A 12,651-nucleotide genomic window follows, 5' to 3' on the forward strand; every position below is an offset into this window, starting at 1 on the left:
TGGAGAAAACTTAATTGCATATTACTAAGTAAAAACAAAGCCAATGCCAATCCAAAAAAGCTACCTACTATATCATTCCAACCATATGACTTTCTGGAAAAGATAAAGCTATGGATTTAGCAGGAAAAAAAAAAGACCAGTGATTGCCAGAAATTAGAGGAGAGGGAAGAACACAGGAAAACAGAGGATTTTTAGAGCAAAAAAACTATTATTTATGACACTACAATGCTGGATACATGTCAATATACATTTGTCCAAACCCATAAAATGTACAACACAAAAAGTAACTCTAAAGTAAGCAAAAACTGTAAACTTTAGGTGATAATGATATGTCAATGTCGGTTCCTCAATTGTTACGAAGGTACCACTCAGTTATGGGATGTTAATAGTGGAGAATATTGTGCATGTGTACAGACATGGAGTATATGAGAACTCTGGGCATTCTCAGCTCAATTTTGCTGTGAACCTAAAACTTCCCTAAAAATGGAAATGTATTATTTTAAAACTAACAAAAGAACATGCTCAAAATGAAAACTTAAGCCCACAGAAATAAAGATACATTAAATTATAAATAAGATTAACAACAAAAATCTTTCAATATGTACTTTCCTTCTCTCAGCTTCTTTAAAACACATAAAATATATAAAGTCATAATTATGACAAAGAATCACTGATTTTTTAAAAATCCATAAATGTAATATGCATAACAGTAATACTACAAAAGGGAGGAAAGGGAATGGAAATCTATGGAATAATGTTTTATATCATACTAGAATTAAGTTAGTGTAACTCTAAAGCTTCATCTGATAAGTTAAGATGTATATGGTAAATCCTAGAACAACCACTAATAACCCAAAAATAGTAAAAAAATAAAATAAATAAACTAAACTTCTACCTTAGGAAATAATGCAAAATAAAGCATTTAAGAAGAAATACAGGAAAAAAGCCATGAGACATATAGAAAACAGACAATGAATATGTAGCATATGTAAATTCAAATATATCAATAGTAACACTAAATATAAATTGATTAAACAATCCAATGAAAAGCCAGAGATTGTCAGACTGAACTAAAACACAAGATTCAATTGCATGCCATCTATAGCTGACATACTTAGGATTCAAAGATACAAGTAGATTGAAAGTAAAAGTAAAAGAAAAAAAGTGGAGTAGCTATAATAATATCAGACAAAATAGACTTCAAAACAACAAATATTATCAGAGATAATGAGAAACATTTTATAGTGATAAAATAATCGATCCATCAGGAAGATACAACATCTAACCAGATTAACAAAAAAACCTCAAACTAAGTGTCTAATTGCCTCCATTTATATTGAATTCATCATGTCTGGCATTCAACAAAAAATTACAAGATATGCTCAAAGGCAAGAGAAAACAGTGTGAAAAGACAAAGCAAAACTCAATGAAATTGTATTAAAATATATGAAAGAATAATCCATCATAACCAAGAAGGTTTTATAACAGAAATTCAAAGTTATTTTAACATTAGACAATAAATCAGAGTACGTGTGTCTTAGTTTTTGTTGCTATAAAGAAATACCTGAGGATGGGTAATTTATAAAGAAGGCAAAATTTATTTTGGCTCCTAGTTGTGCAGGCTACACAGGAGGCATGGCTCTGCTCCTGGTAAGGGCCTCAGAAAGCTTCCAACCATGGTGAAAGGTGTGGGGAGCAGGTGTGTCACATGACTGGTGAGAGCAGGAGCAACAGAGTGAAGGAGGAAAGCCCAAGCTCTTTTAAACAATTAGATCCTATGCAAACTAACTGAGCAAGAACTCACTCTTCACTAAGAGGTTGGCACTAAGCCATTCATGAGGGATCCACCCCCATGATCTAATACCTCCAACTAGACCCCACCTCCAACATTGGGGATCACATTTCAATATGAGATTTGGAGAGAACACACATCCAAACTGTATTAATGGAACTCACCATAATAACAAAACAAGGAAATATAAATAATCATTTAAATAGAGGCAGAAAGGAAATACTTAAAAACTTCAATTCTCAGCAAACTAGAAATAATAGGAAACTTGATCAAACTGATAAATTCATAAAAATGTGCTTAAGTCATACTTGATGAAAGACTGAATTTTTTACTTTGGATATTAGGAAAAAGGCAACTCTCTTTCAAATATTATAAAACATTACTAAGAAAGGCGAAAAGCCATTCACCTCAGCAGGTGAATGGACAGCTTGTAATGCATTTGTGCAATGGAAAATACTATTTAGCAACAAAAGGGAACAACCTATCTATACATCCATGATATAAATTAATATCAAAATAAATATGTGTGCTGAAAGAAGCCAACAAAAAAACTCTATAATTACATATATGTATATGTATTCATATATAGACCTACATACTTACACACATATACATATGTAAACACACATACACACAGATGCACATACACACAGATGCACATACACACACATTCTAGAAAATGCAGGCTATAGTGACAGAAATCAGATCACTGAGTGCCTGGAATGGAGGAAAATTGGATTACAGGAAGATATGCAGAAACATTGTTGGGGGAAGGAGCTGTTCATTTCCTTAGTTCTAATGATAGTTTCACAGTTGTGTACTGTGTTAAACTAGTCCAAGTTTTTAATTTATAGGCAATTTATTGTATTTCAGTTATAACTCATTAAAATGGAAAAAAATAAAGATATAATTACCTACAGAATGTATTATATTTACCGGTAATAGCAACTATTTAGAAAAATAGTCCATAAGAATAAAAAGTTATAGTACATAAAAAGTCATGGATTAGAGGGTTATAAATTATTTATAATTTTATTGTAAAAATTGGACAATCTACATGTTTCCTCTGTAATTGCCTGAATAAAAATGTTTAAATAAAATTAATTTATAGGAAAATAGTATGTAAAAAGAGCTTGGTTAAATAATTTTTAATATCCTTTTATATGATATTTCTAATTTAAAAAAGTAAACTTTAACTAGCGGCAACATGAGGATGTTGTGATGGGTAAAAGGTAAATTTGGCTAATTTTATATGAAAATGTGATTCAACTGAGAATCAGACTTTCACTAACACATTTGTATAAGATATTATATAGTAAAATAATGTAGAATTAAAATTGAAATAAATCAGAATAAAGATATAGTGCAAAGCTGCCCAGGGGTGATCTGATTGTCTAGAAATAGAGTAATTCTAATAAATGGAGAGAAGTCACTATAGAGAATATGAGAACAGATTCCTAATTGGCTAAGGATGTTTAAATCTGGGAAAAGGCAATCAAGAGTAAAATCACTGGAGTGGGGATATCTAAAGAGAATATAATTAAAATCCAGGTAAAAAGAAATGGTTATCAAATGTGGGTAGTGGCAGCAAACACAGAAAAAGAATGTACCCATATACAAGAGAAAGTATAGAAAATAAAATGTGCATACTCCACATGGGTAAATATTTTAAAGGGTATTTAAAGTTTGACTTCACCCGTAATATTTTTTAAATGTATTGACCAATAATAAGATTACAGTTATCTTTAAATGTTTATTTCTTTCCAGGCTTAAGTAATGGATTTATCAGAAGTTTTATTTTCTGTCGGGTTCATAGAAAGAATAATGGAAAGAGAGATGACTTCTTGTAATTCAAACCCTAAAATATTTGCTTATTTGTAACAACGCATTTCCAATTCTCAGAAAAGAAAGAATGCAGTTGTTTTTGCTCAAAGAAAATTATTAATGCTAAAATTTATGAAAACAGTAGTAGAAACTAAAATATAATTAATCTATGAAGCTCTATAGAATATGAATTTAAAATAAACTTCAAGTTATCCTGATTTTTAAACGTTCATTTTCAAACAATTCTGTTATTATAATAGAATTAGAACTCTTTCAAATTAATTGTAATTTTATATTAATATCTTTGTGGTTTACATGCAGTGTTTTCATGCAACTTTATTTGCTGGGAATAAACTATTATGTAAATGTGTTCCAGTCCAGATTGAAATACATGTTTGATTTGGAAAGTAATTAAATCTTACACCGAATTTAAACTGGATATGTTATTTTTAGACTTTCTTATTATAACATCCTACATAAACACATCTGACTGATTTTTAAAATGATGGTCAAAATGATAAAAGTTTGATGCTTCTGTTTGTAATATTTCTGGAAAGTGCATGCTGTAAGTCCTATTTAATTATAGATAAAAGTTTCCATTTAGGTAAACATTTATTTAATATAATAGAAACCTGACCTTTCAATAATAATTCAAGTCTGAATAGCAACAACAAAAAAAAGATTTAGAAAGCAAGATCTTATTTTTAGAAAACTTCTTTCCATTGTATCTTTATATGAGTTGATTTCAAAGGTATCTCTGAATACCTGAACACTATGATTTTGTCCATAATTTCTGTCGTAATTATTGTCTATTGGCCTTACCTAATTACTTCTGAAAAGAAATGCTATAACCTAGTAAGTGAAATGTAAAAATAACCAAAACCCTGGATAACCCCCTGCGACAATCTAGTTTGTAAATATGGCATTGATTCAGCTCTCTATTAGTTCCTTTAGGAGGAAATAAGCATTTTTGAGGAGAGTATATCAGATGTTCACAGAAGCATGAAAATTAGGGAAGAAGTGCCATTGTAAAAGAAGGCTTTCGTAAATTATATATAAGCATGTGTGTGTTTTTTAAAGCTTTTTACAACTAGATTTTGCTTTACTGATATTATTCTCTTCTTTATAGTCCCAGAATATGAGTCTAAAACAGGGCTTAAATTTGAAGGCTCCTGAAGAACAAAAGCCAACATTTATACTATTCTTTTTCCTGTGTGTTCTAGAGCTGTATGTAATACAACCAGGTTTGTTTTGTTTTGTTTTGTTTTGTTTTTGAGGCAGATTTTCGCTCTTGTTTCCCAGGCTGGAGTGCAGTGGCGCGATCTCGGCTCACTGCAACCTCTGCCTCCCAGATACAAGGGATTCTCCTGTCTTAGCCTCCCAAGTAGCTGGGATTACAGGCATGTGCCACCACGCCCGGCTAATTTTTTTTTTTTTTTTTTTTTTTTTTGTATTTAGTAGAGACACGGTTTCATCATGTCAGTCAAGCTGCCAGCGAACTCCTGACCTCAGGTGATCCACCCGCCTCAGCCTCCCAAAATGCTGGGATTACAAATAGTTGCCTTATGATTGTGATTACTCCTTAAATGTTTCAGAGAAAGTTTTTAGTTGTAAAGTTCTAGTTACTTTAAGACATATCAGCATAATTTTCTAGCAATTTAATTTAACATAAGAAGCAATGACAGTCTGCATTTCTTGGAATTTAAATTATGTTTCATCTACAAACAACAAGACTCTAAATCTGAGTCTGTTCAATTAGTGTTAATGTGATATAATGACAAAATTAGTTCAGAGGATTTTAGACATAAATCATGCTAGAAGTTTCACACTTTAGAGTACCAATTCATTCTTTGCATCCACTTTTAAAGCAAATACAAGCAAAACCCTTCTCTCAGTAACTGAATACTAACTCAGGTCAAATGTGTGTTTCATGACATGAACAATAATTAGTAATGTAACCAGCGAAGTTATTTTTGTTCATGCTTAATCATCCATTTCCAGAGTGCTGATAATCAAATGGAGTACAAGGTGAAAACAATTTGCTTTAAAAGTTAACTATGACAATAAACTACCTGCAATCGAATTTGTGGAAAGAAAAAAAGTTGGTTAAAACTTTATTTTTAAGGAGTCATTAATTTAATGTAATGATATGAAATTTTGCCTCAGGAATCAACATACATATATACAAAGTGTATATTTTGTGCTCTTTCATTATCTTACTGAAAATCATAATGTGAAAACTCATTAAGTCTCCAATCCTAATAACATCACTGCCATTTGTTCATATTTATGGCTTTTCTGACCTAATTTTCTTACCTATTCAGATATCACTACATGAGCCATCACATTATTTACTCTCTGTCCTTCACCTGAACTCTCTTTCCATCTTGTCTTTCCAACATCATTCTGCAAAACAACCACAATGACAACCAATCTAACCCAAAAACTTTCCAACTGTTTCCCAAAAGTGTTGAGGAAAAAAATTCACAGAACTGTATGAATTAACTACCATTCCTTGATCTACATTCTAGCTGGGTCCTTAATATAGCCTAAAAATCATTTTATACCTGATGACGCTCTCTTTCATTTTCCTCAATTTTAACTCTTAAGTTCATCGCCGTTTTTATAATGCCTATATTCCCTTAATTCTAACAGGACAAATTTATCTTGGATATCATTGGAATAGCTAGGATCCATCTAATAAGAACTCTCGCAACTTCCTCCCTCACCACGTCTAAATGTATTTGTATCACTACCTTTAGGTTTATAATTATATATGCCTTCTTTTCGTATTGTTTCAAGATCAGGATAATACCTGCTAGCCTGCCTGTTTTTTTCTTTTTTCTTTTTCCTGTTTGTTTCTGCAGGAGGAGGGCAAATTGTTGGAGTTTTATTTAGAAATCAAATTAAAGAATATCTTGCATAGAGAAGTATTAAATATGAAATAAAATATATGAAAAATCAAGTCTGAGATTTTAAGCATTCCATACAAGAATTTTAATACCAAAAACACTATGTGAACTATGTGAGCATGGTTCTAGTTAGCTCCTTATCCCCCATAAGATCAGAGGATATAAATATACTAATGGAAACGGGGTATAGACAGGTAAAGTAGGCAAGGTGTCAATGTGTTAGATTCATCCATCTCTTAACTCCCCCAATAGTTTTGTGTATTTAATAGGTAGAAATAAGATTTTTGCATTTGTAGATTATTTTAACTTCTGGTAACAGGCTAAGTTATCAAAAGTCTTTCCACTAAAAAAGGTAAAAATGCTGAGAAAAATATTTTTTAAAAACTCCTCAAATGTTTTCCAGTAACTGGAAAAATAAAAATAAGAAGACCTACCAAATCAAAGTAACGAAATCAAACCAAAAAGCAGGAGTCCAGAGCAGTAAGACAAATACATGCTAAAGTTTATTTTAACTTGAAAGTATTTGTTGATACAGATAAATTTGAGATTTAATTTTGAAGGCTTCATGTGGTATAATTGCCAAAGTCAAAGCTAAGGGTCTAGGGGTCAGAGTCAAAGAGAAGACCTCCCTAGAAAACTGTTGCAGTAAAAAGCTATAACTTCAGGATAATGATAAACAGGAAATGAACTATCCCTAACCCGCTTATCCCCCAGAAGAATACAAATACATTTGTCTCAACCCTGACACAAGCAAATGGATAAAAAAAAAAAATTCCTGAGTTGTAACCATGTGTCAGCTATCTTATGGATTTTTAACACTACCTGAGTTAAACTTTGAATGTAATTATTTTATTAACATTTAATTTGATTTTCTCTAAATTATACTTTATTGTTTAGATGCACACTGTTCATGTATTTAGTTTTTCTAAGTTTCTTTGTTTTTGCCCTTTATTTGTTACTGTTTTTATTTGTCACCAGCGTTTTGAGGGTATTTCTATTTTGGCACAAGATTTTAGTATTGGGGATAAGAAGCCTGATGCCAGTATGACTGATTCCTGTATGGACGATCTTTGACTTTTTCCTAATGAAAATTATGTGAACTTTACTTTATCCTGTGGTTTTCTGAAATTTTATTTTATTATTTATTTTATTTATTTTCTCACACTGTCAGCCAGGCTGGAGTGCGGTGGTGATCCTGCAGTCTCCACCTCCACTGCTTAGGTGATCTTCCTGCCCCAGCCTCCCAAGTAATTGGGACCAAAGGTCCACACCAACACGTTTGGTTGATTGTTTATTATTATTTGTGGAGACATGGTCTCACTATGTTGCCCAGGCTGGTCTTCATCTCCTGGGCTCAAGCGATGCTTCTGCCTCGACCTCCCAAAGTGCTGGTTTACAAGAAAGAGCCATGCTGTCCAGCTGAAATTGTATTAAATTGTGTCTGTGTAGGTCTTTCTTTACATTGTTTGCTGGGTGCTTGAAGGTCCTGTTACATATGAAGATGGGTCTTTCTGATGTGACTCTCATCTATAATAATGATTATATATACATATATATGTATATATATATACACACACATATCCATATGACTCACACATATAATCCATAATATTATAGATGTGGTTCTCATCTATAATAATGCATGATCTATTATTTTTATGATGAATGCATTTCTTCATTTACACTTTTGTTTTGTTTTCTAGAATTGTTAATGTATATATAATAGGTTTCCTGGAATATATTGTCTATGATTATCATCATTTTATCAGGTTTCCAGTTCAGTGATATATGTTCTAATTTTTGAGAGTTTTTACCAGTATTATGTTATGATCCTATCAATTTCAGGAACTATATTTTTTCATGTTTTTTACTAAAGTCCGTAGTTTTTCAGAGTTCCTTAGTTTTCATGTAATGAATGCTTTCTGTTCCAATATCCTAGCCAGGATACCAAGTTATATTTCATCATCATGTCACTTCAAGCTCCTCTTGGTTGTAACAATTTATCTGGCTTTCCTTATTTTTGATAAGCTTGGTAGTTTTGTGGCATATTTTTCCAATGTTTATAAAATATACTTCAGTAGTATTTATCTGATATTTTTTCATGATTAGACTGAGGTTATGTGTTTTAGGGAGGAAGATCAGGAAGATCACTGAGGTAAAGTGCTCTTCATCTCTTACTAGCAAGAGAACAAACTATAGACATGAAATCACCATTGATGTTAACCTTGATTATTTGGATATTTATTTGATTATTATTTGATTATTTGGCTGTTGGTGAGGGTTCTCCACTGTAAAGCTGCTTGATCTCTCCAAGTACTATACTCATTGAAAAGAAGTCACCATTCACAGCCCACACTAACTAGTGGGGAATTATGTTTCTTCTACTATAAGATGGAATAGCTACATAAATTATCTGGGATTCTTCTGCATGGGAGACATGTCTACTCTCCCTGATGCATGTGTGTATGTATGCATATATGGCTGCATGAATGTATGCAATCATTTATTTGCATCACTATAATATTATAATGTTGCTTTTGACTTTTAAATATTAAAAGAGCTGCTATAAACATGTGTGAAGGATTTTGTGTGGATGTAACATTTCAAGTCAGTTCAGTAATAACCTAGGAAATCGAAGTAATGATGAGATACCCAAGTAAAGATGCCACTCATCAGACAGATACTTGTCACAACAGTTCAAAAATTTGACTAGGTCTAAAAGTAGTTCCAGAGGCAATATTTGAAGATCTTTAAGTGAAAGGACTTAGGAAACCAAAAAGCCAAGAGTTGTCTTTAATAAATTCAAAATTAAAATATGTAAAAAAAAAGTTATGGAACTGGGAGGGAAGTAAGAGTAATTATAGAAAGGGGCATTTTCAGAAAATGAAGGAAACAGAGGACAGATGAACTTATTTTCATTCTATTGCTTCTTTCTTATAGAAAATATATATAGGATTGTTTTAATTCCCTCTTTATGCCAATGATAAAACTGAACTTTAGGGTTAAATAACTTGCCCCTACTCATACCAGTGAATGAAAAAAAGCAGATCTGTACTTACTCAAAGCATTTATTTTATCCACTAAAACTCACTGTCTTTCTGTAATGTATAGGAAGAGTATCAAGAAGTATGCATATCAATTATTGACTTTTCAAAACTCTTGGTTTTTACATTTTTTCTAATATGCCCAAACATGAAGCAATTAAAGATCATCAGGACAAATAAATGCAGTGATTACAGGTAACACCAATTATTGTAGTTAACAATTTTAAAGGTTCTAGATTGTGCTACTACTTTTTATATGTACAATCAACATTTAAAACTATAAATTTCAGTATTTTTATGTTATGGTTTGAGTTTAAATATTTTGTCATAAATCATAAACTGATATTAAATAATAAGCACAATGTTTATGTTTTCCCTTTGTGTTTAAGTGTTTATCAATCATTGAATATGAAGTGCTGTTATAGAAACATTTTGCTCATAAACAGGCATATAATTGTCAGGAAATACCATCTATAATTGTGTAGCTTACTGTTTAGCGAAAGGTCTGTTGGGATTTTATTTCAATTGCCATTGTTTAATGATTTAATTTACACAAGGATAAAACTTGATGTTCTAATTCTTCAGGCTACTATTGTCATATTTACTGACTTTAATTTACCTCGATCACATTCTAGACAAAGAATAGAAAGTACTATGCATGCAATACCTTATTCATCATAAGTTATTTAAATGTCTGGCTCACAACATGAAGATGGTAAATCATTTAAAATAATGCAACTAGTTCCTTCACACAATATAGAAAACAAGCAGAACTGTATGGACATTATGGCAGATGAAAAGGAATAAGATAGAGAGTCCGAAAGAAAAAAAAGAGAGAAATAAAGTTTTTTTAAAAAGTAGGAAAAAGAAAGATCACTACCTATGTAACCTTTAGTAGCAGTATGGGGTAAAACTGAGAATGATGGCTTTCTCATTTCCCTCCAGTATAATCTCCCTATTTAAAGTTCACTCTGCTTCATGTGAATAATGTATGTGGGCTGACATTCCAGGATAGGAAGAAATAACATGAAACATAGTTTAATAGCTTTAAGTGAACAATACCATTTCCTAATATATTAAAGAAGGGGAAGTGGAGTTCGTCAAATCTAGCCAGAGTAATTATTAAGCTTTTTAAAATATCAGTACTTAGACTAAGCAGAGCCAATATTTTGCTATTGTATTTAAATATAAAAAAGACATGAAATATTTGTCTTTAAATGTCTTTTTTTCTGTTTTATTTTTTATCAAAGTGCTTAAGTCTAGGTTTAATACATGTGGCAAATATTGCCTCACTTATAGAAACTCTGTGCTCTAGATGAAATTAATGATTAACAACACAGAGGAATGAAAAAAGGCCACAGAATTGTTTCTAATGTTAAAGACTGTTAGAAAAGTAGTGCTATAACATCTCATGTATCAAGCACTGTAAAACAATAGGAATAGTTAACAAAGATAAATTTTGAAAATAACTGAAGCATCCAAGTTAATTTAAATTACCATTTCAACACACGCTATTTTATACGTCTTAATACTTACACTTTATATTGCATTTTGCTCTTAGGTTCTTGTACCTTGTACTTCCTCAAATTATCAGCTAGTGTCAACAACAGAATTTCCACATATATTTCAAAGCCAGCTTTCCTATTTCTACTAAAATCCTGCTGCCATTTTTACTCTGATAGCATTTAATCTTTATATACATTTGGAGAAAATTGACTTCTAATTCATGAAAATATAAATGCATCCTCTTATTTAGGTAATTCAGGATTTCTAACTATAATATTCCATTGTTTCCTGTGTAGATCTGCCTTTTATAGCTTTCATTTGATAAGTTTTGTATATCACCTTCCTAAAGTTATCATTTGAAAAAACCTTATGGTGAGATTACATGAAGCTTACACGTTAAGTGATTCCTTATCTACATATAGATGCTTATGGCACATAGCCAGTGTGAACATTTTGTTTTCTTTCTATTTAAAATTTATTATTTAATATTTGAACAAAAGGAATAGATCTTATAGGTATATGTAAATACGAGGCATATTAATAAAATAAACCCATCTCCCAAACAGTATGAACTTCTTACAGTGCCATCTCTTTCCTTCTATCCTACCAAAAAGGCTATTCTTAAATGGTTATATATCCAGGAATCACATAAACTAGGGCCACCCTGATGAAATAGATATTTAAAATAGATTATTAAAAACAAGGGATCTTGAAAAGAATGTTTAATCCTTGATTTAAACTAGATTTTTGAGTACATTTTGCTGCATATATATATATATGCAGCAATATCATTTTAAAATCATAAATCTGCAATATTATGATAAATGACTGCTATTTTGCTTTAAAAATTGATATTTTGACTGACCCATTCATTAATGTTATTAATCTATTTTGTGTTCTTTTTGCATTTTTCTATTTTTTATGAATAAATATTGTTGTCCCTGTGTACCTTTGGGCATTACTACCTCTAATTCTTTCAATGATTCTATTCATATTTCCCACTAGTTTTCTTAATTACATTCAGTGAACAGTACTAAGCTGAATACTTAAAAGAGAACCCCCTCACATGGCCAGAGTTTCCTCTGTTCAGCTTCCTAATTTCTAGTACTTTCCGTGTGAGCTCCAGGCACCTCTTAGCATTGCCTCCACTGCTTCGCCTCTGCTCAGGGTTTCCATGGGCTTTGCCTATTTTCCCACACTCTGCAGCATGGCCAGAAACTCTTTCATAGCAGTAAACTGGAGCAAACTTATGGCTTCTATCAGCTTTTTCCGACTTCTTAGGGATCACGAGTTTTCGTTTCTTGATGTCTAGTGTCTGGAAAACCATTTTTCTATGTATTTCATCTATTTTGGTTTGGTTCAAGTAGGAGAATAATTTCCAATCCCTGTTAAGTGCATCTTTTACTGAATCTGAACAATTAAGGTTTTTTTTTTTTAATGTTTAAGCCCAATATCTTCCTAAGTAGAAGTAGACTAAAATATGTTGTCTGTTAGAAGGAATGTTTATATTTTATAAAATTTTCATGTCAGATTTTATGAGAATAGTTTACTGTTTTGTGCTGGAAAATTTAGC

This window comes from Pan paniscus, chromosome 5 (assembly GCF_029289425.2).
Source record: "Pan paniscus chromosome 5, NHGRI_mPanPan1-v2.0_pri, whole genome shotgun sequence".
Taxonomy (NCBI): domain Eukaryota; kingdom Metazoa; phylum Chordata; class Mammalia; order Primates; family Hominidae; genus Pan; species Pan paniscus.